This window comes from Somniosus microcephalus, chromosome 13, assembly GCF_052327205.1.
Source record: "Somniosus microcephalus isolate GS21.2 chromosome 13, FLI_Smic_1.0, whole genome shotgun sequence".
NCBI classification, from domain to species: domain Eukaryota; kingdom Metazoa; phylum Chordata; class Chondrichthyes; order Squaliformes; family Somniosidae; genus Somniosus; species Somniosus microcephalus.
The window spans coordinates 174,224,940-174,251,631 of record NC_140999.1 but is presented as its reverse complement, the minus strand read 5'-3'; the positions used below and the strand labels follow the sequence as shown (position 1 = coordinate 174,251,631).

The following is a 26,692-nucleotide window of genomic DNA, read 5'->3' as shown; positions in this document are numbered from 1 at the left end:
TTCAGGAAAGATGTCTGGATTTGGAACAAAAGCTGGCTGATGTCCAGCTGGGTAGGGAGGACATAGAAGACCCTCTCGCTGGCCTAGCTCAGGACGACTCCGAATATTACTATGTCCTGTCCTGCCCAACTTGTAACTTCGACTCCCACCATACAGAAATCATGGAGGAGCACCGAAAGTCTACGGAACATCGGGAGAAGGTGGCTCTACTACGGAAAAAGGAGGAAGAGAAGGAGGAACTGCGCATGCAGCTGGCAGCTGACAGTGGAGCCCAGAGAGTCTCCAAGAAGCAGAAAAGGAAAAGTCAAAACAGAAGATGACCCATCTGAACCATGATTACCTCTACCAGATCACACACGTGGTCCCTCCGAACGGAGCCAATTCAGTTCGGAAGTTCAAACTGTTAAACCCATGGAAGGACTATTGAATGAGTCACTCCAGCAATGTGAACCGACTACACCACAGAGACTGAATCTATGAACTGTTTTCCACAGAGACTGAATCTGTGATCTGTTTTGACATGAAGATATATATGTTATTATGTTATGTTAAACATGAAGTTATATGACGTTGACTCCATCGAGAGTATATCTGTAAATTGTTATATGACGTTGACTCCATCGAGAGTATATCTGCAACCTGTTTATATAAAATTGAAGATTGTATGTTTAACGGGATTCTGTAAGTAATAAGCTAGGAAGGGAGGAGTGTTGTGTATGTAACCGTTTACCTTTAAGGGAACTATAGAATGTGACCGTTCGCCTTTAAGAGCACTACTTCAGGGTGGCACTATTTATTGGCTCATGTATACTGTAATACCGATAGTGACCACACCAGTATATAAGGGTTGTGATACGTTAACTAGGGCAGAAATCGCCCAGACCTCTGAATAGTAAAGACCTGTTTTGTTTGTACTCCTAAAGTCTCTGAAGTTATTTACTGCACAACTTACAGACTTTACAGTAAATCTGTGGAATTCTCTGCCCCAGAGAGCTGTGGAGGCTGGGTCATTGAATATATTTAAGGTGGAGATAGACAGATTTTTGAACAATAAGGGAGTGAAGGGTTATGGGGAGCGGGCAGGGAAACGGAGCTGAGCCCAAGATCAGATCAGCCATGATCTCATTAAATGGCGGAGCAGGCTTGAGGGGCCAAATGGCCTGCGCCTGCTCCTGCTCCTATTTCTTATGTTCTTATGTTCTTATATTACCACCCTATTCTCCTGTAACCCCATCAGTCTCCACATAGTTCTTTTGCCTTGTATATGATGAAGAATGTACTGTCCAGGCAATACAGTTTTGTACTTAGTCATAGTTGCACGCCTTGGCTCAGTCAACCATTCTTTGAGATTTTTTTTTGCTTGTGGATGAGCAATTTATAATGCTCTCATAGCCTGGACACCATCTTTCTTCAGGTCTTTCCTGTAGAGAAGAGTAACAAAGTACAGGAGTGAGTGCAAGAACAATAGCTGGGAGACAAAAATGGAGTGTAGGAGAACATTGAGAGGAATATAGCTGGGATATTTAGACACAAAGGATAAGCAGATTGGGAAAGTGAGCCTCAAGCCTTACTTATTTCTTAGTTCTCTCCCTTGTGTTGCTTGCTCTCCTCCTGCAGAAGGGGAGGAGAGAGTTCTGAGTGGCTACTGAGAAGGTAAGTGGAGATGTGTGGGGCTTGCACATGTAGTGCATAAGCTGAGAGGGGAAAGAAACAAGATGTTAGGAGAATGGGGATGTCTTGAATGGGAGGTGAGTGGCTTGAGTGTGCATTGAAGAAGGAGTCATGAGAGGAGGTGCATGTTCATCAATTGAGAGTAGGTGAGAAGAGCATGATAGTGGAAGCAGCATTAGTGGAAGCAGTGAAAGGAGCAAGCGGCAGGTGAGTGTGGTTGGAACGAGCATGAGTTGTAGTACAGGGTTCCCTTGTGATTAGTGGTGATGGAAGTAATGCAGGGGTAGTGATTGGTCTGAATGGTGGAAGAGGGAGGAGAGCGACTGTGAGCAAGTGCAAGCAAGAGATGGGGATAGGAGAAGGTTCACTCACCTTTCCTTTTCTAGTGATATCATTAAATCTCTTGCAGCCCTGGATCCAGGTCCTCTGGGTGATGCTCCTGCTACAAACTTCCTCTGCCACCTCCACCCAGGCTTTCTTGGTCAGGCTGTGCAGGCAGCTCAATAAGAACAAGAAGAAGAACTGGAACACAAGCAGCGATGTTACCGAAGTGGAAGAGTTTCTGGAGAATGTGCGGCTGCATGAGCGGACGGTCGGTGGCCTTGTGTCTGAAAAGACAAATGACAGCCTGTAATTCATTGACACAGGAGACGAAAAGAAAGATCTGCTCCATAATAAAGGAAAATTAAAGCCTCTGCGGATCGACCTCATTCTACATCCTCTTGTCACTTTGTGGGAACAGCACTTCACTCTTGGCTCTGACTGCTGCCAGCAACACCTCCAGGGAGGCACCCTAACCCCTCCTTCCAGTCATCTCCTAACTATAGCTCAGCAATATTGTAGTGTATGTAACCTGTACCACCTTAAGAGGATACCTTATGGTGATGGACTACTTTTTGATGGCTCCTGTACATTGTAGTACCGGTGGTGACCACACCGGTATATAAACCCTGTGGAGCAAAGTGTATCCCAGTTCAGCCCTGACCCTCAACCACTAAAGACCTATTTAATTATTTCTGTAGTCTGTGTCCAGTTATTCAGCATAACTACATTTGAAAACACAGACTCAACAGTGGCGACGAGTCTGATCTTACCTAGCGGCAGTTGCATCAAAGGAAGCTTCGCCTCTGAGACGGGCGTCGAACAAGGCCATCCACCCTCAACATCCTGCTGGGCACTGCATAGCACGGGAGGCCATCGGGAACCCGGGTTGGTTTCTGGCCACGAAGTCTAACATCAGTGAACATCCCTTCGACGACAGCGGCGGGTAAACCCGATCGAGCGTCACGGGGGTGGGGGGGGGAAGTCGGCCGAGTTGTCAGTAAGAGAAGGGGAGGGAAACGACGAAAAGGGCGGAGAACACAACCGCAGCCGGTGTCAGGGGCTGGACTGCAATCGGGGCAGAGACGCGCAGCAGCCAGAAAGGCGTTTATGTCCACAAGGACCGCGGGAGCGGCGGGGAACAAGAGCAGCAGCGTCGGGGAAAATAAAGGACCGCTGGGAGGCGAGAACGGCAACAGCGCGGTAATCGCCATTTTTAGTCGGCGGGGGAAGAAGACAAGCGCGGGAAAAGCCGCCAAGCGCGGGAAGCCGCCATTTTGAAAAAAATAAAAAATAAAATAAAATAAAATAATAATCATATCCGAAGGAAAGGAAACTCAACAAGGATGCCAAAAACGGGTAACATCACGGCTTTTGATAGCGATGTGGAAGATTGGGCCACTTATGTGGAACGCATCGAAGTTTACTGTACAACGAATGAGGTACCGGAGGATAAGAAAGCACTAACCCTATTAAACTCGATGGGTGCGAAGACGTATGGGTTATTAAGGAACCTTGTAACACCAGATAAACCGGTAGGGAAGAGTTTTGCGGATATTGTTACTATCCTGCAAGAGCATTTAAACCCCACGCCGCTGCTGATAGCGGAACGATTTAAATTCTACAAAAGAATTCAACTTAAAGAAGAAAGCAACGCTGAATTCTTAACCGAACTGCGCAAGTTATCAAAGTACTGTCAGTTCGGTACAGGACTAGCAGACGCACAGAGAGATAAGTTTGTGTGTGGGCTCTTAAGGGAAGGTACCCAGAAGCGACTGCTAGAGGAAAAGGATCTTATGCTGGACAAAGCTTTCAGCATTGCAGCATCGCACGAGGCAGCAGCACGAGGCGCTGCAGAGATACAGCAAAGACCATTGGAGTTCAGCACCAATGAAATGGCATTGGGCGCAGTAAAGTGCTATCGTTGCGGAAGGACAACGCATGACCAGAACCAGTGCTGGTTCAAAGATAAAGAATGCAGGCAATGTGGCAAACTTGGTCACATAGCGAGAGTATGCCGGTCAGGAAAGAAGACCAGCAGCAAAAAGTCGCCGCAGGAGAAGTACAAAAAAGTACACAAGGTGACAGAGAACAGTTCGGATGAACAGAAGATGGATTCAGGCTCCAGCAGTAAGGAACTGGGTTGTCTAAAAATACATAATGTGGGTAACGCAGCAGACCACCAAACTATCTGGGTCATGCTTCGGATAGCAGGAGTCCAAGTGAAGATGGAATTGGACACTGGATCGGCATTGACAGTCATGAATAAGCAAGATTACAAAAGGTTATTCTCGCACATTCCCCTGAGGGATACGGAGATTGTATTGAAAACATACACGGGGCAAATAGTATGCCCCATCGGAAAGATAAAAGTAAATGTGGTCTACAATGGCAAAGAAAGTTAGGAAATGGACTTGTATGTGTTACCTGATGGAGGTCCGCCACTACTGGGACGGGAATGGATCCGGAGAATAAATGTGGACTGGCATTCCATACAAGCACTGACTGTAGATTCCTGTAAAGAGGACGATGTCAAACCTAAACGACTGTCCAAAATATTGGACGATGCTAAGGAGGTGTTCCAACAGGGACCGGGAACACTGAAAGGAATTACGGCAAACATCAAGGTTGAAGAACATGCAAACCCAAAATTTTTCAAAGCCAGACCAGTACCTTATGCGATACGACCTGCTGTGGAAGCAGAGCTGGAAGGGCTAGAACGTTCAGGAGTACTGTCAAAGGTGGACTGGAGCAAATGGGCCACACCCATTGTTCCTGTCATGAAGCGTTCGTTGAGCAACAAGCCGGGGGAACCTGGGAAGGTTCGCATCTGTGGCGATTTCAAGATCACTGTTAATCCGGTTCTTCACACGGTGCAATATCCGCTTCCGCGGATTGAAGATATCTTCGCTTCGCTGTCTGGCGGGAAACACTTCACCAAGATAGACCTGGCGCAGGCGTATCTACAGATGGAAGTTGATGAAGTGTCACGCCAGTATCTCACGATCAACACACATAAGGGCTTATATCGGTATAATAGACTGGTTTTTGGAGTGGCATCGGCTCCAGCGATTTGGCAAAGGGCCATGGAGCAGGTATTGCAGGGAATTCCAGGCACACAATGCTACCTGGACGACATCCTGATTACAGGAGATGATGATAAGGATCACCTCGCGAATTTGGAGCAGGTGCTCACCAGATTGAAAGAATATGGGCTCAGAGTTAATCGCCAGAAATGTGAGTTCTTTCAAAAGCGAATCTCATACTGCGGCCACGTCATTGACCAGGAGGGGCTTCATAAGTCACCTGACAAGATCGAAGCTGTTGTGAAAGCTCCTGCTCCGGAAAATGTATCCCAGTTGAGGTCGTTCCTTGGGTTGGTTAACTATTACCACAAGTTTCTTCCAAATTTATCCACGGTGTTACACCCGCTGAACACTCTTTTGCAAATGGGAATACCATGGAAGTGGAGCGATGATTGTAAGCAGGCTTTTCAAAAAAGCAAGGCACTGATCACCTCTAAGGAAGTGATGGCTCACTTTAACCCAACGCTGCCTATTTGCTTAGCTTGTGATGCCTCTCCATATGGTATCGGGGCAGTGCTCTCACATAAGTTTCCAAATGGTGTGGAAAGGCCAGTCGCGTTCGCATCCAGATCATTGACCTCCGCAGAGTGCAACTATGCTCAGATAGATAGGGAGGCTCTCAGCCTCGTGTGGGGAGTTAAGAAATTTAACCATTACCTGCAAGGCCAAAAGTTTACGCTGCTGACAGATCACCAGCCGTTGGTTTCCATTTTTAACCCTAAGAAGGGTGTTCCGGTAATGATGGCGCAGAGGCTTCAGAGATGGTCCCTTTTCCTAGGGGCCCATCAATATGATATCGAATTCAAAGGTACAAAGCAACATGGTAATGCTGATGGGCTGTCGCGCCTGCCACTACCTACAGCGGAAGAGGCACCGGCAGTTGACCCTGTCCAGATATTTCACTCGACCATCATCGAATGCTTACCAGTCACCAATGCGGGTATTGAGAGAGAGACCCGAAATGACCCGACACTGTCTCAGGTCTACAACTTGACAGTGAAGGGATGGCCAGCACATGACGACCCACTGTTACCAGCATTCTCAGCCAGACGAGAACAGCTGTCCGTATGTCAAGGAACATTGATGTATGGAACAAGGGTGATTATTCCTCCTAAATTAAGGGAGAGAGTTCTGAAGGAATTGCATGAAGGTCATCTGGGGGGAGTCAAGATGAAAAGCCTTGCTAGGGCTTATGTGTGGTGGCCAGGTATCGACAAACAAATAGAGGATCTGACTAAAAGCTGCTCAGGGTGCCAAAAAGTTCAAAACGCACCTCCAATTGCACCGCTGCATCCGTGGGAATGGCCTTCAACCCCATGGCAACGTGTGCATATCGACTTTGCAGGTCCATTCATGGATTCCATGTTTTTGATAGCAGTAGACGCACATTCTAAATGGCCAGAAGTGATTAAGATGTCGACCACTACCTCGGAGAAGACGATCGCAGTTCTAAGAACCATATTTGCAAGGAATGGGTTGCCGGAACAAATATGTTCAGACAACGGACCACAGTTCGTGTCAGAAGAATTCCAGAAATTCATGAAAAAGAATGGGGTGAAACACTATACATCTGCCCCATATCATCCGGCTACAAATGGGTTGGCCGAGAGATTTGTACAAACGTTCAAAAAGGCGATAAAGGCCATGAGCGAAGACCATATTCCACTACAACACAAGGTGGACAATTTCCTGATGGCATATCGAAACGCCACGCATGCAGTGACAAATCAAAGCCCTGCCATAATGTTCTATAACAGGAGGTTGCGGTCCCGGTTGGATTTGTTAAAACCCAATGTGCGTAGGGAAGTCGAAAACAAGCAATTCCAGCACGTAAATAACAAGGCCACTCGGAGTTTCGAAATAGGACAACCAGTGTTGGCCAGAGACTATAGGAATGATAAATGGCAATCCGGAACAATTCGTGCCCGACAAGGACCCTTGATGTACACGGTAGACGTTGGAGAGAACGTAATACGACGTCATGCTGACCAACTTGTGGAATCGAGAACAAGGGTCGACCCCATGTCTACGGCAGAGACACCAGTTGAAGAAGTTATTGAGCCTGTAGCATCTACCTCAGACTCGAACGTACATGATGATGTTCAATCCATAGGAGATCAAATGGATGAGTCACCCCAGCAACGAGAACCAGAGACCCCTGAAAGGCGTTATCCGGCCCGGATCAGGAGGCCTCCTCAGAGACTGAATCTTTGAACAGTTTTCACAGAATCACAGAAATCACAGAAACCCCACAGTGCAGATAGAGGCCATTTCGGCCCATCGAGCCTGCACTGACACATATCCCACCCGATCCCCGTAACCCCTACACCAACACATATCCCACCCTATCCCCGTAACCCCACGTATTTAATCCCCCTAACACTAAGGGTCAATTTATCATAGCCAATCAACCTAACCCGCACATCTTTGGACTGTGGGAGGAAACCGGAGCACCAGGAGAAAACCCACGCAAGCACGGGGAGAATGTGCAAACTCCACACAGATAGTCACCCAAGGCCGGATTCGAACCCGGGTCCCTGGCGTTGTGAGGCAACAGTGCTAACCACTATGCCACCATGCTTTTGTGTGAAAGTTGTATATATGTTATCCATGTAATGTTTAAATTGGGGTGTACACTGTTAAGCTAAAAGGGGAGGAATTGTAGTGTATGTAATGAGTACCACCTTAAGAGGATACCTTAAGGTGATGGACTTTTTGATGGCTCCTGTACTTTGTAGTACCGGTGGTGACCACACCGGTATATAAACCCTGTGGAGCAAAGTGTATCCCAGTTCAGCCCTGACCCTCAACCACTAAAGACCTATTTAATTATTTCTGTAGTCTGTGTCCAGTTATTCAGCATAATAACTACATTTGAAAACACAGACTCAACAAATATGGCAAGCTGAAAGCAGTCTTAGGCAACCTCCCTTTAAGAGTTGCCTCCACCCTTTAAATAGTGGCCTGGGACACCTGCTGGAAATGGCGGAGTCTAAGTCGGTGGGCTGATGCAATTGGCCGGCCTGCCCACCAATCTTTATGTAATGAGGCCAGGCCATTAAACTCGGCCAGACTCACTTAGTTTCCGAATTCCAGGTGTACCGTTTGCTTCAGGCCCTATCTTGCACCAATCGCACCTCTTGTTAAAATTGACCTCATTGTATCACAAATATTATACCTGTTATCTATCATAATATGTAATGCGTGGAATGTTTTACCTCATGACAGTCAAGTGATATATTACCTCAGTAAATTGTCTGTTCTCCAGTGATGGACAAATCGCTGTCATGTTTAGGTTGAAGCGACGCCACAATAAACGTCAGAAACAGCACTTCAAGCTGCCCATTAGCAACGTCACAGGAGATCTACTATTATTAATAAATATCTCCTGTTCTTTCCTCAGATGCTTCGATACCTGCCTTTGACATTCAACGAATGTAGAAGCCATTTATTACCTGGAACACTTCTGACAATCACTTAATTAAGTTCAAAAATAATTCAAAACCTTTGGGCCTCAATGGGTGGAAGAGCATAAATCCCACTTTTACAGATCCAAGGACCAAAGTAAAGATATTTTAGCAATTCACTCCTTCAGTACCTTGTTAGCAACACACCTACGCAAAGTAGTGCATCATTGAGTTGAATGAAGGTTATCAGACAATATTCTTTAAATTGTTCACACCCAAATATATGTGCAGATAAACACTGAGAAAGATTTGGTCTTGTTTATGGGCTGTAGCCAGTTAGATTTTTAAATGATTACATTTTTTGTGTAAAAAAAAACACTTTGAGGATGGAATTTATCTCGGGCGTTGCAAAAATCAGGCGAGAGCGAATCGGCAGTCCATTTTAGACTCCACCCAATTTTATATTTTGTTGGTTTAAATGGAAAGAAAATCGAGTGCAAAACAGATTGCAGGTTCGCTATCGCCCGTTTTGTGCGACCAACCGAGGCGAATTTCACCCTCCCATGCGCACAGCAAGATACAAATTTAATTACGTATTTTTGGAAACATTTTGGAAAACATAAACCTGACCTGAAAAAGCATTCAGTTTGTACACTGTGCAGAAAAACTGGCACTGTATATATTAATGCAGTTCTAATGCACAATATCTTCATTTAAATATGATTAAACAGAAAAGATCACAAACAATACTGTACCTAGTGGAAAAATGACATGTCCTTATGGCAGGAACGTAAATTAGAAGCATTTGCGTAAACGTTAGGCTACTGAGGCTCTGAAATTCCAGAGCAAGCAAAAGAGATAGGCCGGAATTTTGTTTACCTGGGCGGGTCAGGTGCGGGCAGTCGGCATGCCGGGTTGCGACCCCGTTCCCCATTTCATGCTGCTCCTCAGAGCGACTTTCCCTTAATGCGGCCTATTAAGGCAGCCCTGCGCGTTACCTGGCCCTATTAAATGGTGCAGGTCTGATGGCATCACCGATGACTCATTTCCAGCCAGGATATTTAAAGGAGCCTTGGCCACATTGCATTTGAAGGTTCATCTAGAAAAGTGAGCAGGCACTGTATTGGAGCACTTGAGTGTTGCTAAGCCTTGCACACGTGGCTCCACAGCAGCAGAGGGCTGCACCCAGGTTCTCAGATGACACCCTCCATATGCTAGTGGAGAGAGTGAGCGCACGCAAGGTGGTCCTCTTCCCTTCTGATGAGCGGAAAGACCTCCCCAGGAGCCAAAACGAGCCTGGCTTCAAATAGCAGAGGAGGTCAACAGCAAGGATGTTGTCAGGAGGATGTGGGTGCAGTGCCAGAAACGTTTCAATGATCTCATTAGATCAGGAAAGGTGAGTGCAAAGCCACACTCAACTTCATCCTTTTTCTTTTATTTGCTTATGGGATCTGGGTGTCGCTGGCAAGGCCAGCATTTATTGCCCATCCCTAGTTGCCCTTGCGAAGGTGGTGGTGAGCCGCCTTCTTGAACCGCTGCAGTCCGTGTGGTGAAGGTACTCCCACAGTGCTGTTGGTAGGGAGTTCAAGGATTTTGACCCAGCGACGATGAAGGATCGGCGATATACTTCTAAGTCAGGATGGTTTGTGACTTGGAGATGGTGGTGTTCCCATGCACCTGCTGTCCTTGTCCTTCTAGGTGGAAGAGGTCGCGGGTTCGGGAGGTGCTGCCGAAAAAGCCTTGGTGAGTTGCTGCAGTGCATCTTGTAGATGGTACACACTGCAGCCACGGTACGCCAGTGGTGGAGGGAATGAATGTTTAAGGTGGTGGATGGGGTGCAAATCAAATGGGCTGCTTTGTCCTGGATGATGTCGAGCTTCTTGAGTGTTGTTGGAGCTGCACTCATCCAGGCAAGTGGAGAGTATTCCATCACACTCCTTATTTGTGCCTTGTGGATGGTGGAAAGGCTTTGGGGAGTCAGGAGGTGAGACACTTCATCCTGCTCTGCCTCTCATCACATCCCCATCACTCTGCCTTGCCAAGCCTACTCATTCCTCACACCAACATACCTTGCATGTCCACCCATCCCTCTCTGTCTATCTACATTATCACATCCCCATCTGACTAACCACCACTCACACTCACCCTCATCCTAATGCAATCATACCAACTAACACCACACAAGGAGGCCATTTGGCATTGCTACCCCAATCCAACATAGTCACCCTCTAAAAATGTAACCCATCCATTCCTTATACTCATTCCATCACCCTCACTCAAACTTCTCTTCTTTCCTTCCTTGCAGGTGAAGAGAGCCCACAATAAAAGGGAAAGGAAGAGAACCGGAGATGGCTTACCATCATTGGCGACTTTAACTGCAGCAGATGAGGTCGCCCTGGAAGTATCAGGAGTCGTAGAGCAGCTGGCAGTGGGAGACAGAGAGAGGGGGACATCTCACCAACCCGGTGACAGAATTACATCTCATACAGCCACGTGGCATACAGCAGCCAGTGAATGTTCATCATGTGCATAATGGTATCATTACCCATTCTTGATATGACATTTCTAAATCATCTCTTTACTCTCCCACAGGTCCATCAAGAGCCTTCCCCACTCAAGGAAGAAGAGGAAGACGACTCCTCAGAGGAGCCTCCAGCCTCTGAGGATGCACTGTCACCAGGCCTAAGCACACCCAGCACCAGCACAGATACGCACACCTTGGTGAGTTCCATGCGAGATAGAGTAGTGTTGTCACCTGGTGTCTCACAAGTCACAAGTGAGCAGTGGGAGATGGTGGAGACAGGGACAGCAGTGGAGAGTCTTTGTCGGAGGGTGCAGGACGCTCCCAGCTCTGCAGTTGACAAAGACTCATGGGTGATGATGGGGTGCCCTGATGGCCACATGGGTGCAGTCGATGACGCCCTGCACCCGTGGGAAGGCAGCCAGAGTGGTAAAGCTGAGCGTCCGCTCAGTAACATTGGCTTCATCAGTGGCAAAGTTGATATAATTGGCTGACTTGTCAAAAAGGGCATCGGTGACCTGGGTGATGCATCTCTGGGTGAAGAAGTTGAGGACACGCTGGCAAGGCATGTCCATCAGGCCCCCTGGGCTGCAGGTCTTGCTCCAGCAAGCTGCAAGTGTCTGCGACAACATAGTGCGAGAGCCTGAGCCTCTTTTGGCACTGCTGCTCAGTCATGTTGAGGAAGCTCATCCTCTGCTTGTATACCCTGTGTTGGTGGTATCGCCTCTGGCGTGGTGCTGCCCTGCGCGGATGCCCCCTGTCCTGTGGAGCATCAGGTCGTTGAGGAGAAGGTTGGTAGTGTTGTTGGCGTTGCTGGTGTGCCTGGTGCTGCTAGTGTTGGGGCTCATCGCAGTCCGATTCTGAGGACCAAGTTGAGACAGTATCAATGGCACCCATGCTGATGTAATAGAAGGCAGGTCAAGTAGAGATCAGAGAAGCAATCTGTCAATGGTGTGATAGGTTGTACCAATGAGGTGACAGTGGTTGCAGAATTTGCTAAAACATTGCAACCTCTGGAAAGCTAAATCTGTGCTGACAATGCACTCAGCAACAGCATCTGCCTTAGTAAAGTAACCAGTTGTCAGGTGGGAGTATTTATTGTGCCTTCCATGCTGTGCAGTAATGGGTTCCATCAATGGCCACTGAACTTCTGGCTCAGGTTCACAGACGTGGTTCCTGAGCTGCGTAATTCCCGTGCTCATGCAGTGAAATTGGAAAGTTAGGGTGAAAAAGGCGATTAAGGGTCTGTCAATTACCTAATAATGATCTAAGTTAGCTCGGCCGCCTCTGCCGTTCAGGTCACGGCCACGCTAGCAAACACGCCCAAGTGAAAGACGCGAGAAGGTGGGATGACAGTGGGGTCCCGACCCGTTCCACTTTTATTCAACTTTCACTCCCGACCCGCCTCCAATCCCGCACGCACGGCAGCTGGAAAATTCCGGCCATAGACTTTGAGGTCAAAATAGAAATGCATTTAACTCTTGCCATGTATTAACAGCACTATGTACAAGGTAACTCACCCAGCAGTATTGAGTCTATTTGATACAAGGAAATCATGTCAGGTCATTTGTCAGAATTCTAGACCTTGATTAGTTCAATGTTGTTCCCAATTCTAAGATATACACAGGAGGCTAATAAAGAAAGTAAGCAAATTCTTTCAATTTCTTAAGGAAAGAAATAGAATTGCTAGAACTGGTTAAATTAGACAGAAATCCAGTTAAAGTGAAGTTCTAATACAAATATAAGGGCAATATCACAGTGATTAACTGATTCATAGTGTATGGTAGCTTTATTACTGTAATAGTAGCATTTCTTTCAACATGACAGTGTGCTGAAAACTTAAAGCTGCTAGTCTACTGAAGGGACAAATCAGCTCCAGTTCCCACTCCCAGTTTCTCCTCCATGAATCCTGCTGGAAAGTGAGGACGTGTAGACATCAGGTAAAGATAGGATCCGGATCAGTTATATATAACTCCCCCTGTGGTCAAAGAATTTGCCAACGCATTCTGTCTGGGTTCACACATGAAGACCTGTGAATTTGGCATGGTACTGAAAGGCTTATTGCCTATGCAACAATACCCAAGCATCAGCCTGTGCCTACTGGAGATGAGGAAAGAAACGTTGGTATGGGGAAGGGGAGGAGGTTGGCTCAGAGTGTAAGATTTGCAAAATTTCTACATTTCCCCAAAGGTTGTTACTAAAAGAGACCCTGCGTGGACATTTTAAATCAAAAAGGGTACCCAAGATGGCGTCCGTGCCTCGTGGCAGAAAGCCTGTGAGATTTTAAAACTGGACTCTGCAATGCAGACAGCTTGTGGATCGAAACCAAAGCTGCAGTTTCTGTGAAGAGAGACTTTGTATTTTGAAACCAGACAGGACTTTGAATTATGTATTAGACCGAATCTAAATTCAGTTAGGCCTATAGTTAAGACCATCAAGCAGTTTACATATATAATCGGAAACAGATTAAGAGAGCCATCGAGGCTGGACAGGCCCATCAAGGAACATTCATGACAAAAAAGTCAATTATCGGGCCGGTAGATGCGATTGCCGGCCATCTAAAAACAGTTAGTATAGATTGCTACCATTATTTAAAGTAGCCTGCCAAGATTAAGACAAAGCACTAACCTGATTTGGCGCACAGGTAAGGGTTTTCGAAAAGAGTATAATTGAAGGCCCTGGGTAGCAATCGCTCTCTTATCTTCTCTCTCTGCTCTGCTCGGCTATTCTGCCCCTCGCCTTAGTGGCTGTCGCTCTTTCCCCGTCCCGCGCTTACCCCCTGGTCTTTGCCCGTGCCTTTTGCAACTCCATCTGGAAATTGCCCCGGCACTGCATCGGGTGGACACGGACAATTCAGGCCACGCGAGGCGGAACGCGATGAGGGGAGGAGGGAAGACCAACAGAGGGAAGACCAACTGAGGAGACAAACTGAGGGTAGGCTTCGAATCATCGGGCCTTTAGTCTCAGCCAACCTGTGACTATCTTTATGCAAACTCAAACTGTCGGCCGAAGAAGAGGAATCATCCTTGCAAGGTAAAGTACCCAAACAGAGACTTTAACTTTGGGGTACTCGAACCTGGACAACGCCCTTGCAGCACTCGGAGACCACGTGATGACGGCAGGTTCCAGAGAGCACCAAGAACGAACCCCGAACCCCACCGCTGTTTTGAGTCCAACAAACCCTTTTGATTGATATAGTTATTTGTATTTGCCTGTAATTTTATATACTGGTAACTTCTCTTAAGACTGTATTACAGAAAAGACTTGAGTAGACAGGTGGTTTGGATGTAAGCAAAACTCAGGATTTTATTAAACAGGAAAAATTAATACAGTCTTAAGAGAAGTTACCAGTATATAAAATTACAGGCAAATACAAATAACTATACTTATACAGGGAATGGGGAACACACGGCACATCGAGGGAAAACAACTATCTTAACAATCCCCTTATCCTTATCCCACCCCCTATACCTAACTAGATTAAGCTATGAGGGGCCAGAATTTATGCTCACCAATCAAAAGGGTTTGTTGGACTCAAAACAGCGGTGGGGTTCGGGGTTCGCTCTTGGTGCTCTCTGGAACCTGCCGTCATCACGTGGTCTCCAGGCGCTGCAAGGGTGTTGTCCAGGTTCAAGTACCCCAAAGTCAAAGTCTCTGTTTGGGTACTTTACCTTGCAGGGATGATTCCTCTTCTTCGGCCGACAGTTTGAGTTTGCATAAAGATAGTCGCAGGTTGGCTGAGACTGAAGGCCCAATGATTTGAAGCCTACCCTCAGTTCATCTCCTCAGTCGGTCTTCCTTAGTTGGTCTTCCCTCCGTTGGTCTTCCCTCCGTTGGTCTTCCCTTCTCCCCTCATCGCGTCCCGCTCGCCTGGCCTGAATTGTCCGTGTCCGCCCGATGCAGTGCCGGGGCAATTTCCAGATGGAGTGGCAAAAGGCACGGGCAAAGACCAGGGGGTAAGCGCAGGATGAGGAAAGAGCAACAACCACGAGGGTGAGGGACAGAAGAGCCGAGCAGAGAAGAAGAGAAGAGAGTGATTGCTACCTGGGGCCTTCAATTATACTCTTTTCGAAAACCCTTATCTGCGCGCCAAATCAGGTTAGTGCTTTGTCTTAATCTTGGCAGGCTATTTTAAATAATGGTAGCAATCTATACTAACTGTTTTTAGATGGCCAGTAATCGCATCTACCGGCCCGATAATTGACTTGTTTTGTCATGAATGTTCCTTGATGGGCCTGTCCAGCCTCGATGACTCTCTTAATCTGTTTCCGATTATATATGTAAACTGCTTGATGGCCTTAACTATAGGCCTAACTGAATTTAGATTCGGTCTAATACATAATTCAAAGTCCTGTCTGGTTTCAAAATACAAAGTCTCTCTTCACAGAAACTGCAGCTTTGGTTTTGATCCACAAGCTGTCTGCGTTGCAGAGTCCAGTTTTAAAATCTCACAGGCTTTCTGCCACGAGGCACGGACACCATCTTGGGTACCCTTTTTGATTTAAAATGTCGACGTAGGGTCATTTTTATTAATAACAACCTTTGGGGAAATGTAGAAATTTTGCAAATCTTACAAGAGAGACTGGAATTTTCCTGGACCTGCCCATAGAACTAACAGCTAATACTGTGACTGGTAACATCAATAGATATGGGCACTAATTTAAAGATTAAGTAAACGTAGGTTATCCAATTGACACTACATTGTTGGGAAGAATTGTGAAATCAATCCAATGACACTGCTTTTATAGATGAACCACTAAATGATAAAAGTACCCAGGGAAGGGAAATAGTTTAACTGCAAGCCATCTGGTGTGTATGACATTAAAAAGGGAGTGTGTAATGCTGGTGTTGAAAACAATGAAGTGGTGGAAACATTTATTCACATTCAGGTCACAGAAAATGTAGCCCAAAAATTATAAGGATGCACTTACTTTAGTTCTATTGCAGAAAGGGAACAGGTGGCTAGGCTAGTAAAGGGACAAGTCTGAGAGAAGTTCTGTGTCAGTGGCTCCCTCAACATTTTAAAAAAGCCTGCATCTCAGCATTATTCCTTCGTTTAAGCCCTTTCACTGACAGAAAGCTAAATAGAGGTTGGAACCAAATGCCCTCTTGACAACATTAACTCCAAGAGGTTTGAATAGCATTCACATAAGATATTAGCACAGAGTACTGCAATACAAAATAACAGAGTGACCTCGATATGCCAAATGGCTTTCCTTCATTGCGCAATTTCCTGTGTTCTTAATACTTGCCATGCCAAAAGCAGTGGCAGTAACTCATCTGGTCAACAAATGGATTAAACCGTCTATCAGTCAGAAACTTCACAGCGTTCAATGCAGTTTCACTGAAGACCAAGGCACTGTTGGTCATTTATCAGCACTTTGGCCGAGAAAGCTGATCGCGCCACAACCACTTTTCAGGCATAAAACGGGCGCCAAATTGTTCAATATGGCAGACGACATGGGAGCTGGATCTGGCTCCTAGTGGGTGTGGTTGCACAGCACAAAGCTGCCCCTAATTCAGGACTAATTGGCAATCTTACTTGAGAGATCACAGGATGACAAAGGTGGGAAATTGATATATATATTTTTTTACTCTGCTGCAGTATATGTGCTCTTCTAAGGGTTGGGGCTGAGTTTTACTCTGCATCTTACCATGCGATTCATGATCTGGGATTCTATGATTTTAACTAAAACATGCTCCAGTCTCCATCACACTAATATCCCTTAAACAGTTTTAATATTCAATTTTATTTGAAAATATAGTAAAAGTATGTAATATAATATTATAGCCAGCAGTGTGATGTGACAGATTTCTCTTCCTGTGAGGTTCGCCATAACCAGTCAGCCTCACTTGTGAAGATATTTATCATATAATGCTGCTGGCCATGACTTATCCTCTACATCTGTGTTCTACATTCTCCAATGACAATGCTGTGTGTGATGACATTTATACTTCCAGTTTAAATTTCCACTTGCAGCTGTTATTGCCTATAGCATATTGAACATTTTCTCGGAGGAGTTTTGATGGTTTAGTGAAATTGAAAGCTTTATGGTTATTTTTCCTGACATCCATGGAGTACATTTGGACAAGTATTTAGTGCTTGAAGTTATGCCAAAGCATGTGTCCGCAGCTACTATTTAGCATATCCATGTGCGATAGGATGTCAAATACCTACCAACATTCCACCGAGGCATGAAAGGGTACATCAGAACGCTAAAACTGCTGGGTCACTTGGACGCATGATAATAATTGACTTGACAATAGACTGCTCTTCTTATGTGTGCTCCTGGTACACTATACTTTGGTTAGCACCCACATGCATCGGGCATACCAAGAGAAACATAGAAACATAGAAGATAGGAGCAGGAGTAGGCCATTCAGCCCCTCGAGCCTGTTCTGCCATTTAATAAGATCATGGCTGATCATCCAAATTCAGTACCCTGTCCCTGCTTTCTCACCATACCCCTTGATCCCTTTAGCCTTAAGAAATATATCCAACTCCTTCTTGAATATATTTAATGTATTAGCCTCTACTGCCTTCTGTGGTAGAGAATTCCACAGGTTCACCACTCTCTGGGTGAAGAAATTCCTCCTCATCTCAGTCCTAAATGGCTTATCCCTTATCCTTAGACTGTGACCCCTGGTTCTGGACTCCCCCGCCATCAGGAACATCCTTCCTGCATCTTCTCTGTCTAGTCCTGTTAGAATTTTATAAGTTTCAATGAGATCCCCTCTCATTCTTCTAAACTCTAGCAAATATAAGCCTAATCGACTCAATCTCTCTTCATACGTCATTCCTGCCATCCCAGGTATCAGTCTGGTGAATCTTCGCTGCACTCCCTCCATGGCAAGAACATCCTTCCTCAGATAAGGCGACCAAAACTGCACACAATACTCAAGGTGTAATAAATTCAGTAACAGCTCGGTTTAAGTGACTGGTGTACTGGAGAAGGAAGTTCACTTGCTGCTCCGATGGGGCAGCTCAGCATTGCTTTAGATGGTGAATTGTTCACTTGTTGACTAGCCAGTGTTCCTGCAGAGGCTGATTAAGTAGAACTGATAACCTGGCTCTTTTACAAGAGTCATTTTACACCACTGTGATAATCCATGTACAGTTTCATCTAAGTGTCAGCCCAGGTATTAGCCATGGCTCAGTGATTGCACTCTCACTTCTGAGTCAGAAGGTTGCGGCTTCAAGCTCCACTCCTGAGACTTGAGCACAAAATCTAGGCTGACATTCTAGTGCAGTATTGAGGGAGTTCTGCATTGTCAGAGGTGCCGTCTTTTGGATGAAACGTTAAACTGAGGCCCCATTTGCCCTCTCAGGTGGACATAAAAGATCCCATGGCATTATTTGGAAGGGGAACAGGGGGGAATTCTCCTGTGTCCTGGCCAATACTTATCCCTCAACTAACATCACTAAAAAACAGATTATCTGGTCAGTATCACATTGCTGTTTGTGGGAGCTTGCTGTGTGCAAGTTGGCTGCTGCGTTTCTTACATTACAACAGTGACTACACTTCAAAAGTACTTAATTGGCTGTAAAGCACTTTGGGACCTCCTGAGGTTGTGAAAGAAGCTATATAAATGCTAGTCTTTCTTTCTAATTGCAGTTGGTCAAATTATGCTTTATTCATTTTATCTTATAATATTGGCAAACTAAAGAAGCAGTATATTTATTTGAAGTAACAGCATAGTGTGGTCCTTTACTTGGCTCGTTCAATAAGACTAACTGAGGCTGTGAGCATTTGTAGAACCAGTTGACGTAAAAGGTTGAACATCGATAAATCACCAAAAAATTTTCAAAAAGCTTGTGTAAGATGACAAAAATCGATTTCTATAATATATACACTGTGTAACTTAATGACCAGAAAAGTGCTGCTGCAAAGTGTACTAATGCTACAGGTCCTGAAACATAACAGTAAGACTCTAATCAGCAACCTCCTAGATTCAACATTGCATTTCTCAACCATGCAATCATCAGCTCAGTAAACTTAGTGCAAAAAGCAGTAATACTATGAAGCAAATTCAGTGCTCTGCACTGCCAGTGAGGAGCCTCACTCGAGGGGAAGTGTACGTCAGAGATAGGGCTGTAGCCGAGCCAATTCTCTGATCCGTGCTCCCTTTGAGCAAAGCTTCCCGCTGGGAGTGCGGGATCACTAAATTTACCCTATTAGCAGACAATACATAAAATAACAAATCCCTGGGAGTGAGTTAAAAGGCTATGCTCCAATCTCTGTATGATGTTGCCTACACCTCCTCAATTGAATTATTGCCTTTTAACTCACCCCCCATATGCCTATTAATTTGCATTTATCAACTTTTTGCTACTCCTGCTCATAATACCTAGTCAGTTATTGATTATTGAAATTATCAACTGGCTTCTCTAAAATCAAACATTACTTTAAATAACTTAAATAGCACTGATAAGTAGGAATCATAAGCATAATTGGATATGTTGACAATTTAATTACCAATCTCCAATGCTGCAGAACTGACAGCACAAGAAATCCTTGGTCATTCATTACAGTCCTGATATTAATGCATCACCTCATACTGCCAGCAAGCTACTTAATCCATAAAACATACAACAAGGCAGGCGGTTTCAGGACACAATCAGCTGATGCTTGGGTATTATACAAGTTCCCAATAATACATTCATACGATATGCATTTAAATGGATTGTTTCAGATCCCCCACAAGGAGTCCTGCTAAGAGCAGTAAGCATTGATGCTAGTCTGATGCTGTAAGATGATAATAAAAATACTGATAGTATAACCATGAATCCTCTTGTAACACTGACATATTTTATAGCACAAGTGAGCTTTTGAAACCTCAGCGGTTCCTTCTTCAGATGATAAAGTGTCTCAAGTGCTTATTTATGACTAATATGGGGATACCAATGACTCCATAATAAAAAAAATAGAACTCATTAGGACAAAAACATACTACAGGAAACTCTTTGGTATCCGGCACCGACGGGACCGGGATGGTGCCGGTTGATAAAAAATTCTGGATAACGGAGAGGGTTATCCGAGGCTATTTTTAACAAACAAAAATTAAAAAATCAAGAAATGTGCAGTATAATTGGGTACTCACCTACAGAATGTTGTGTTAAATGGATGGTGGAAGATGCTTGATTAAGTACAGTAATGCCAGTTGAGGGTAATCCATAACTCTTTAATTACTTAACAGTAAAACAAAACTTATAAACGACTGTATACTGTAGTTTTCGGAGTGAGAATTGTGCCGGTTAGAGAGTTTCCCGCATACCACAGAAATGTTTTGTTCCTGTTCTTTCATTTTTATTTTAACATACCATTGTTAGATTTTCTTTTTTCCATTTTAATAAATGAGAACTATATTAGTTATGCTTTCGATCACCCTGGTTTCTTGTTGGTTGACTATTCCAACGCACTCGTGGCCGGCTGCCTATGTTCTACCCTCCATAAACTTGAGGTCATCCAAAATTCTGCTGCCCGTGTCCTAACTCGCACTAAGTCCCATTCACCCATCTGTGCTGGCTCTCGCTTAATCAATGCCTTGATTTTAAAATTCTCATCCTTGTTTTCAATTCCCTCCATGGCCTCGTCCCTCCCTATTCTCTGTAATCTCCTCCAGCCTTACAACTCGCCGAGATATCTGTGCACCTCTAATTCTGGCCTCTTGAACATCCCCGATTTTAATCGCTACACCATTGGTGGCCGTGCCTTCAGCTGCCAAGGCCCTAAGCTCTGGAATTCCCTCCCTAAACCTCTCCTCCTCTCTACCTCTCTTTCCTCCTTTAAGCCTTTAAGACGCACCTTAAAACCTACCTCTTTGACCAAGCTTTTGGTCATCTGCCCTAAAATCTCATGTGGCTCGGTGTCAAATGTTGTTTAATAACACTCCTGTGAAGCATCTTGGGATGTTTTACTATTATAAAGGTGCTATATAAATACAAATTTTTGTCATTGTTGGTGATGCTCACTTGAGTGTCTCATACAAGAAAAATTTGCAATCAGGAACAGTACTAAAAGTGTTTTCATCCAATTTTTCAGCTGCAATAGGTACTTAAAAGGAGCAATTTTCACCCTGTACACACTTCATTAAATATTAACAAATAGATTAATAAATATAAATATATAAGCTGATATGTTATAAGTGGCAGTTTAATCTGCGTTATTTTTTTCTCAATTGATTTGAATTTCAGTAGGATATATGCTAATAACTAAAATAAATGATCCATTTGGTCCTATTCTGGAATAGAGGATCCTAAACATGATAAAATAGCCTGATCTCCACTCCAGGATCAAATTTAATAGAATATATATTACAGCCTGATTAGGAATTACTGTTCTACTAATTTGAAACAACCCTTGTAATCATTTCTTCCCTGCCCAGTTGTATTCTTTATTTTATACTATTCTTGATTGGCTTTCAGTAACATCAGAAGCTATATATAGTGGATAGAGATGGCTATAGTCTGGATTTCAATTCAAAGTCTCATTTATTGTTTCGTTCTAATTTTCTCTACTGCCTATTTCTCCCAAAGGCATTAGTGGGGCGCAGTTTTATGGTACCAGTAAGTCTCAAATACATTGCCCAAGTGGTCATTCTTCATATGCAAGCCTAGACAGTGAGTGTCAATAGTGAGGCATCATAATTGAGCCCGATTCTGTCCTCACTTGATAGTCACGTGTATTTTCCACCAGGGGGTCACTGGAAAGCATTTAGGAGTGAAAAACTTCGTTGCTTTCCACCCTCCACCCCACTGCTGTTTTAGGCTGAGGATACTGAGGCATAAGAGGTTAGCGTGCAAAATTAAGGCACATGGGATTGGGGGCAAGGTATTGACTTGGATAGAGAACTGGTTGGCGGACAGAAAGCAAAGAGTTGGAATAAACGGGTCATTTTCCGAGTGGCAGGCAGTGACTAGTGGGGTACCGCAAGGATCGGTCCTAGGACCCCAGCTGTTCACAATATATATTAATGATCTGGACGAGGGAATTGGATGTAATATCTCCAAATTTGCAGACGACACAAAGCTGGGTGGGAGGGTATGCTGTGAGGAGGATGTCGTGAAACTCCAGTACGATTTGGACAGGTTGGGTGGTTGGGCAGAAACATGGCAAATGCACTATAATGTGGATAAATGTGAGGTTATCCACTTTGGTGGCAAAAACAGGAAGGCAGATTATTATTTGAATGGCAATAGATTGGGAGAAGGGGAAGTGCAAAGAGACCTGGGTGTTCTTGTGCACCAGTCGCTGAAGGTAAGCATGCAGGTGCAGCAGGCGGTTAAGAAGGCAAATGGTATGTTGGCCTTCGTAGCAAGAGGGTTTGAGTACAAGAACAAGGATGTCTTGCTGCAGTTGTACAGGGCCTTGGTGAGACCGCACCTTGAGTATTGTGTGCAGTTTTGGTCACCTTACCTGAGGAAGGACGTTCTTGCCATGGAGGGAGTGCAGCGAAGATTCACCAGGCTGATACCTGGGATGGCAGGAATGACGTACGAGGAGAGATTGTGTCAATTGGGCTTATACTCACTGGAGTTTAGAAGATTGAGGGGATCTCATCGAAACCTATAAAATTCTGTCAGGTCTGGACAGACTAGATGCAGGAAGGATGTTTCTGATGGCTGGGGAGTCCAGAACCAGGGGCCATAGTCTAAGGATAAGGGGTAAGCCATTTAGGACTGAAATGAGGAGGAATTTCTTCACCCAGAGAGTGGTGAACCCGTGGAATTCTCTGCCACAGAGGGCGGTGGAGGCCAGTTCATTAAATATATTCAAGAAAGAGTTGGATATATTTCTTGAGGCTAAAGGGATCAAGGGATATGGGGAGAAGGCAGGGACAGGGTACTGAATTTGGATGATCAGCCATGATCTCATTGAATGGCGGAGCAGGCTCGAAGGGCTGAATGGCCTACTCCTGCTCCTATCTTCTATGTTTCTATGTAATTGTAGCTCTGTCCCCACCACCCCCCCCCCCCCAACCCTCAATGCCCAACTAAGCTATACAGACCTAGGACTTCCAGTGCCATACCAGATGGTACATCTACCCATTGACCATTAGGAGCGCATAAAGTGCCATTATTTCTCAGCAATGTTAGGCTGTCCTGTTCCTAAGATGGCTCTTTGCTGTGGTATAGTTCCATCAGTACCTGCCAATTTTGGCCAAAGGACCAGTCTTCAGATCTGAGCCTTGATGGTGAATGTCAGCAGGCTATTCACTCATGGGAAGCAGCAGTATTGCACTGAAGCCTGAGCCAGTCCCATCTTCTTTAGCCCATGCATGCTGAAGCCAATTATAGAGCCCCTACTGTCTCCTCAGTTGAGTTCAGCCTATTCAGCACTGCTCAGAGATCAAACTTAGTGCGTATGGTTCAACAGCTCAATGATAAGCTCACTTCAGCTATTGGGGGAGCAAAGTCTCATTTAAAATATGTGTTTTGTTCTATAGAGAATGCCTGATTCAATTCTCGGGTAAGCGTTTTATAAAACTCCACGCAACACACACTGGGAGTAATTTTGACTTTGGATGACGGTGTACAACAGGTGATATCAGATTAGGCGGCCGTTATACATCTCTCCCGATTTTCATGCCCGGTTCACACTATCGCCCAAAGACAAAATGACCCCGCTAACTCAAAAATCTAGTCCTCTTGGCTGTGGGATTATTACATCAGTTTTAACACAATGGAAATGTAGTTTCAGTGTGATATTAGAGTCCACATTGCAGCTGTACTGCTTATCCCTAGACAATAAGGGATGCCAGTGTGGTGACATGGTATGATATCATTGCATTACCATCTGCCTGACCTTAGACCTTATCTCAGTGGTACCTGAAGTGCCTCATACTGGAGTCACACAGGGTACAAGTATTAATGGGACTTAATGTAACTGTTTATTGCTATAAAATCAATTCTGTATTATCAATTTCAGATTTACCACAAAGTTCAAGACATAAATTAAGTTGAAAGAATGACTGATACTGTCGGCTTTATTTCAAGGACCTTAGTAATGTACATTCCTGAGTTTCAGCTACATTCTCAAGGAAACAAATAAGCATACTGAGATTTTACTTCTGGTTGAATCAGTGTCTTGTTAGGTGCAGTTAAAAGGGAGAAAATAGAAAACTGGTAAAAACTGTATTACTAAATAAATCCAAACTAAAATTCTAATGATGAAAAGTCAGGGAAAGAATAAAAACAGATCTTTTAAGAATCCCTCAGTGACTGTTGACATAAGTAAACATTAACAATATTTCTAACCTCCTTTTTGCCTTTCCTCCACCTACTTATTTTTCTTCGATTTTAATTTCCTTCTACCTGCATTCAGTAAAGACAGCATTCTATGAATAGCTGCAAGAGAATCAATATCCCAAATAAAACAGACCCTTTAATACCATTAAAGTATCGTTCCCACTCCACCCTGCACAATATGGAAACTGAAATAAAGGTTGCTGTTCGTACACATTGTATAGTAGTGTGTTATGCAGACAAATTATGCACACAGTTTTCCTTTGTTTCCCTTCTTTGAGAATGATACAACATTTAATATGAAAACTGGCCTGAAGAGAAATCTGTAAAATGCATCTCAGAAACAAGGTACACCTCTGCTTATGAATGTTTACTGTCTAATGAACAGGGGAAAAATCAGAAATAAACATTTCTCCTTCAGTGTGTGATATCAATTCTCCTGTGAAAAAGGTAATGAATTATCCATATAAATGATGGATGGAAAAAAATTAGTGGCCGTGCTTTCGAAGCCATGGGACACAGCAATTCTTAATAGATCTATCTGAGAGCATATTAAAGCAGTGCAATTTTTGTTCAACACACTCTCTTAAGGGTTAAAGCGGCAATTTATTGTTCAGGAAATAAATAATATTTGACATGTTCCCGGCCTTACTATAAATCTCGCATTATATTTCTAAAATATAGGCATTGCAAAAATCAGGTATTAAAATTATTACCTATGCTTTACTTTCTTCCCACCTCAACCGGGAATCATTAGGGGATAATATATAGATCATTCCATCCAAGTCAGTAAGATTTCTCTGCAGTGCATATCCTTGAGAAAGCGAAAGGTAGGAAATTAATAAGATCTTTTGTCACGAACAGTCTAATGCACCTCAGTTGTCTTAAATGTATGATTTATCTCACCAGTAGCTGTGTGCAATGCAAACCAAACTAGCTGCATTGTTTGTGCTAAATATATTCCTGCAGTACACCATAGCTTCTAAATATCCATAGGCTTTTCCAGATGGCCTACCTTTCCCAGAAATGCTGCAGATAGTTGTGTGGAAATTAAAGCAGTTTAGTGCATGTAGAGATAGGTGGCTGTGTGTGTATTTGTATATTGGTCTATATTTATGTCTACTGTATAAAGATTGATGTAAATCATAACGAAATGTGACTGAATGCATTGAAACCAGTTCAGGCAGCTGTACTTTGCAGTTTGCATGAAAATAGCAAAATCCATAGATAACAGATGAACATTAATCTGCTATTTGCAGTACTGTGGCTGTTGTATGGTGCAGTTGTGTCATGGCATAAAATCAGTCACAAGAACAGGAAGCCTGGGACCAATAATGAAGATCAGAAATCCTCCTGCTTTTGGAGCATGTTACAAAAATATTGCATAGATTATGGCTCACAGGGGAAAGGTGAAACCTCGTTAGCTTTACAGCTACGCGCTTACATTTTAACCCCCTGCTCGCATGCTTTCTCTTAGGGCTGAACAGCTGGCTGTTCCGAACAAATAAATCAACGCTCTCGTTACCCCCCAACTCTGCATAAAGAATCCGTCATTAAACACAACATTCCCTCTGGTCTTATTCATGGGCAGTTATCTTTGGAGCCTAATGCTGAGAGTTCTGGAGTCTGGAGACCCTCCCCTGGTCAGTGATCACTGGTGACCTAAACTGCCACCTCTGGAGACTTACACTATTCAGCTCTGATAGGTAGTCCTACAGTAGATTAGTGCTCACCAGTGCAGTTCAGGAGGACCCAAGGGGAACTTTCACAGCGCGCTATCTAAACTGATCTTCCGGCCACTGTAGGTAATCGACCACAAGGATAACAAGTGCTATCCCATTGTTATTGAGGAACATCGTTACAAAACTAATGAACGAAGCCCAATTCACAGAGGGGTGGCCGGCCCAGTTGGCTTGTGTCTTTAATATTAGTCATCCCCCAAGTATTTTGCATTTAATCGCACAAGCAGATGAAAGGAGCGAGAAGGGGAAGTAAAAAAATCAATTTCCTTTCAAGTTCCACCCTTTCAAGACATTTCCATTGTTTCCTTCGGCAAAAAAAGAATAAAGTTCAACAGATTCAGCACGGTTTCTGTCAATATCTATTATTATATCGATGCTTACCATACATAGTAGGGACCTACTGAATCACCAGGACACGTTAGTGGTAAGATGAGATACCTCTTTATTTGGCCTGGCTAAAAATAGCAGTCAAATGGCAGAGTTAGGACACTGCAGGACAAGTAGTCAATGGGCTGAGCGAGCGATTCAACTCCAAATACTCCCGCCTCGGCAATCTGCAGCTGACGGGCTATTTTTTGCCATGGTTAACTAAATATGGTCAGGGAGGGAGCAACACTGAAGAGACTGGTTGCCGGTAGTGCATGTTTCAGATGCTTAGCTGGGTATATAAGTACTAGAAATGTGGTCCCACTTTCTGA

General features: G+C 44.3%; 1 long non-coding RNA gene across 2 annotated transcripts; it reads right to left on the bottom strand.

Moving 5' to 3' along the window:
• Positions 1–718: 718 nt before the first annotated feature.
• On the bottom strand, positions 719–26,589 carry LOC147108785 (uncharacterized). 2 transcript variants are annotated; one of them, XR_015080649.1, is made up of 3 exons: positions 25,986–26,589; positions 2,044–2,279; positions 719–1,421 (listed from the first exon to the last, which is right to left on the bottom strand). It is a non-coding gene; the product is annotated as an uncharacterized LOC147108785 (long non-coding RNA). The 2 variants fall into 2 exon arrangements; XR_015080648.1 differs by lacking the exon at positions 25,986–26,589 and adding an exon at positions 24,969–25,540 and having other exon boundaries at positions 720–1,421.
• Positions 26,590–26,692: the final 103 nt, after the last annotated feature.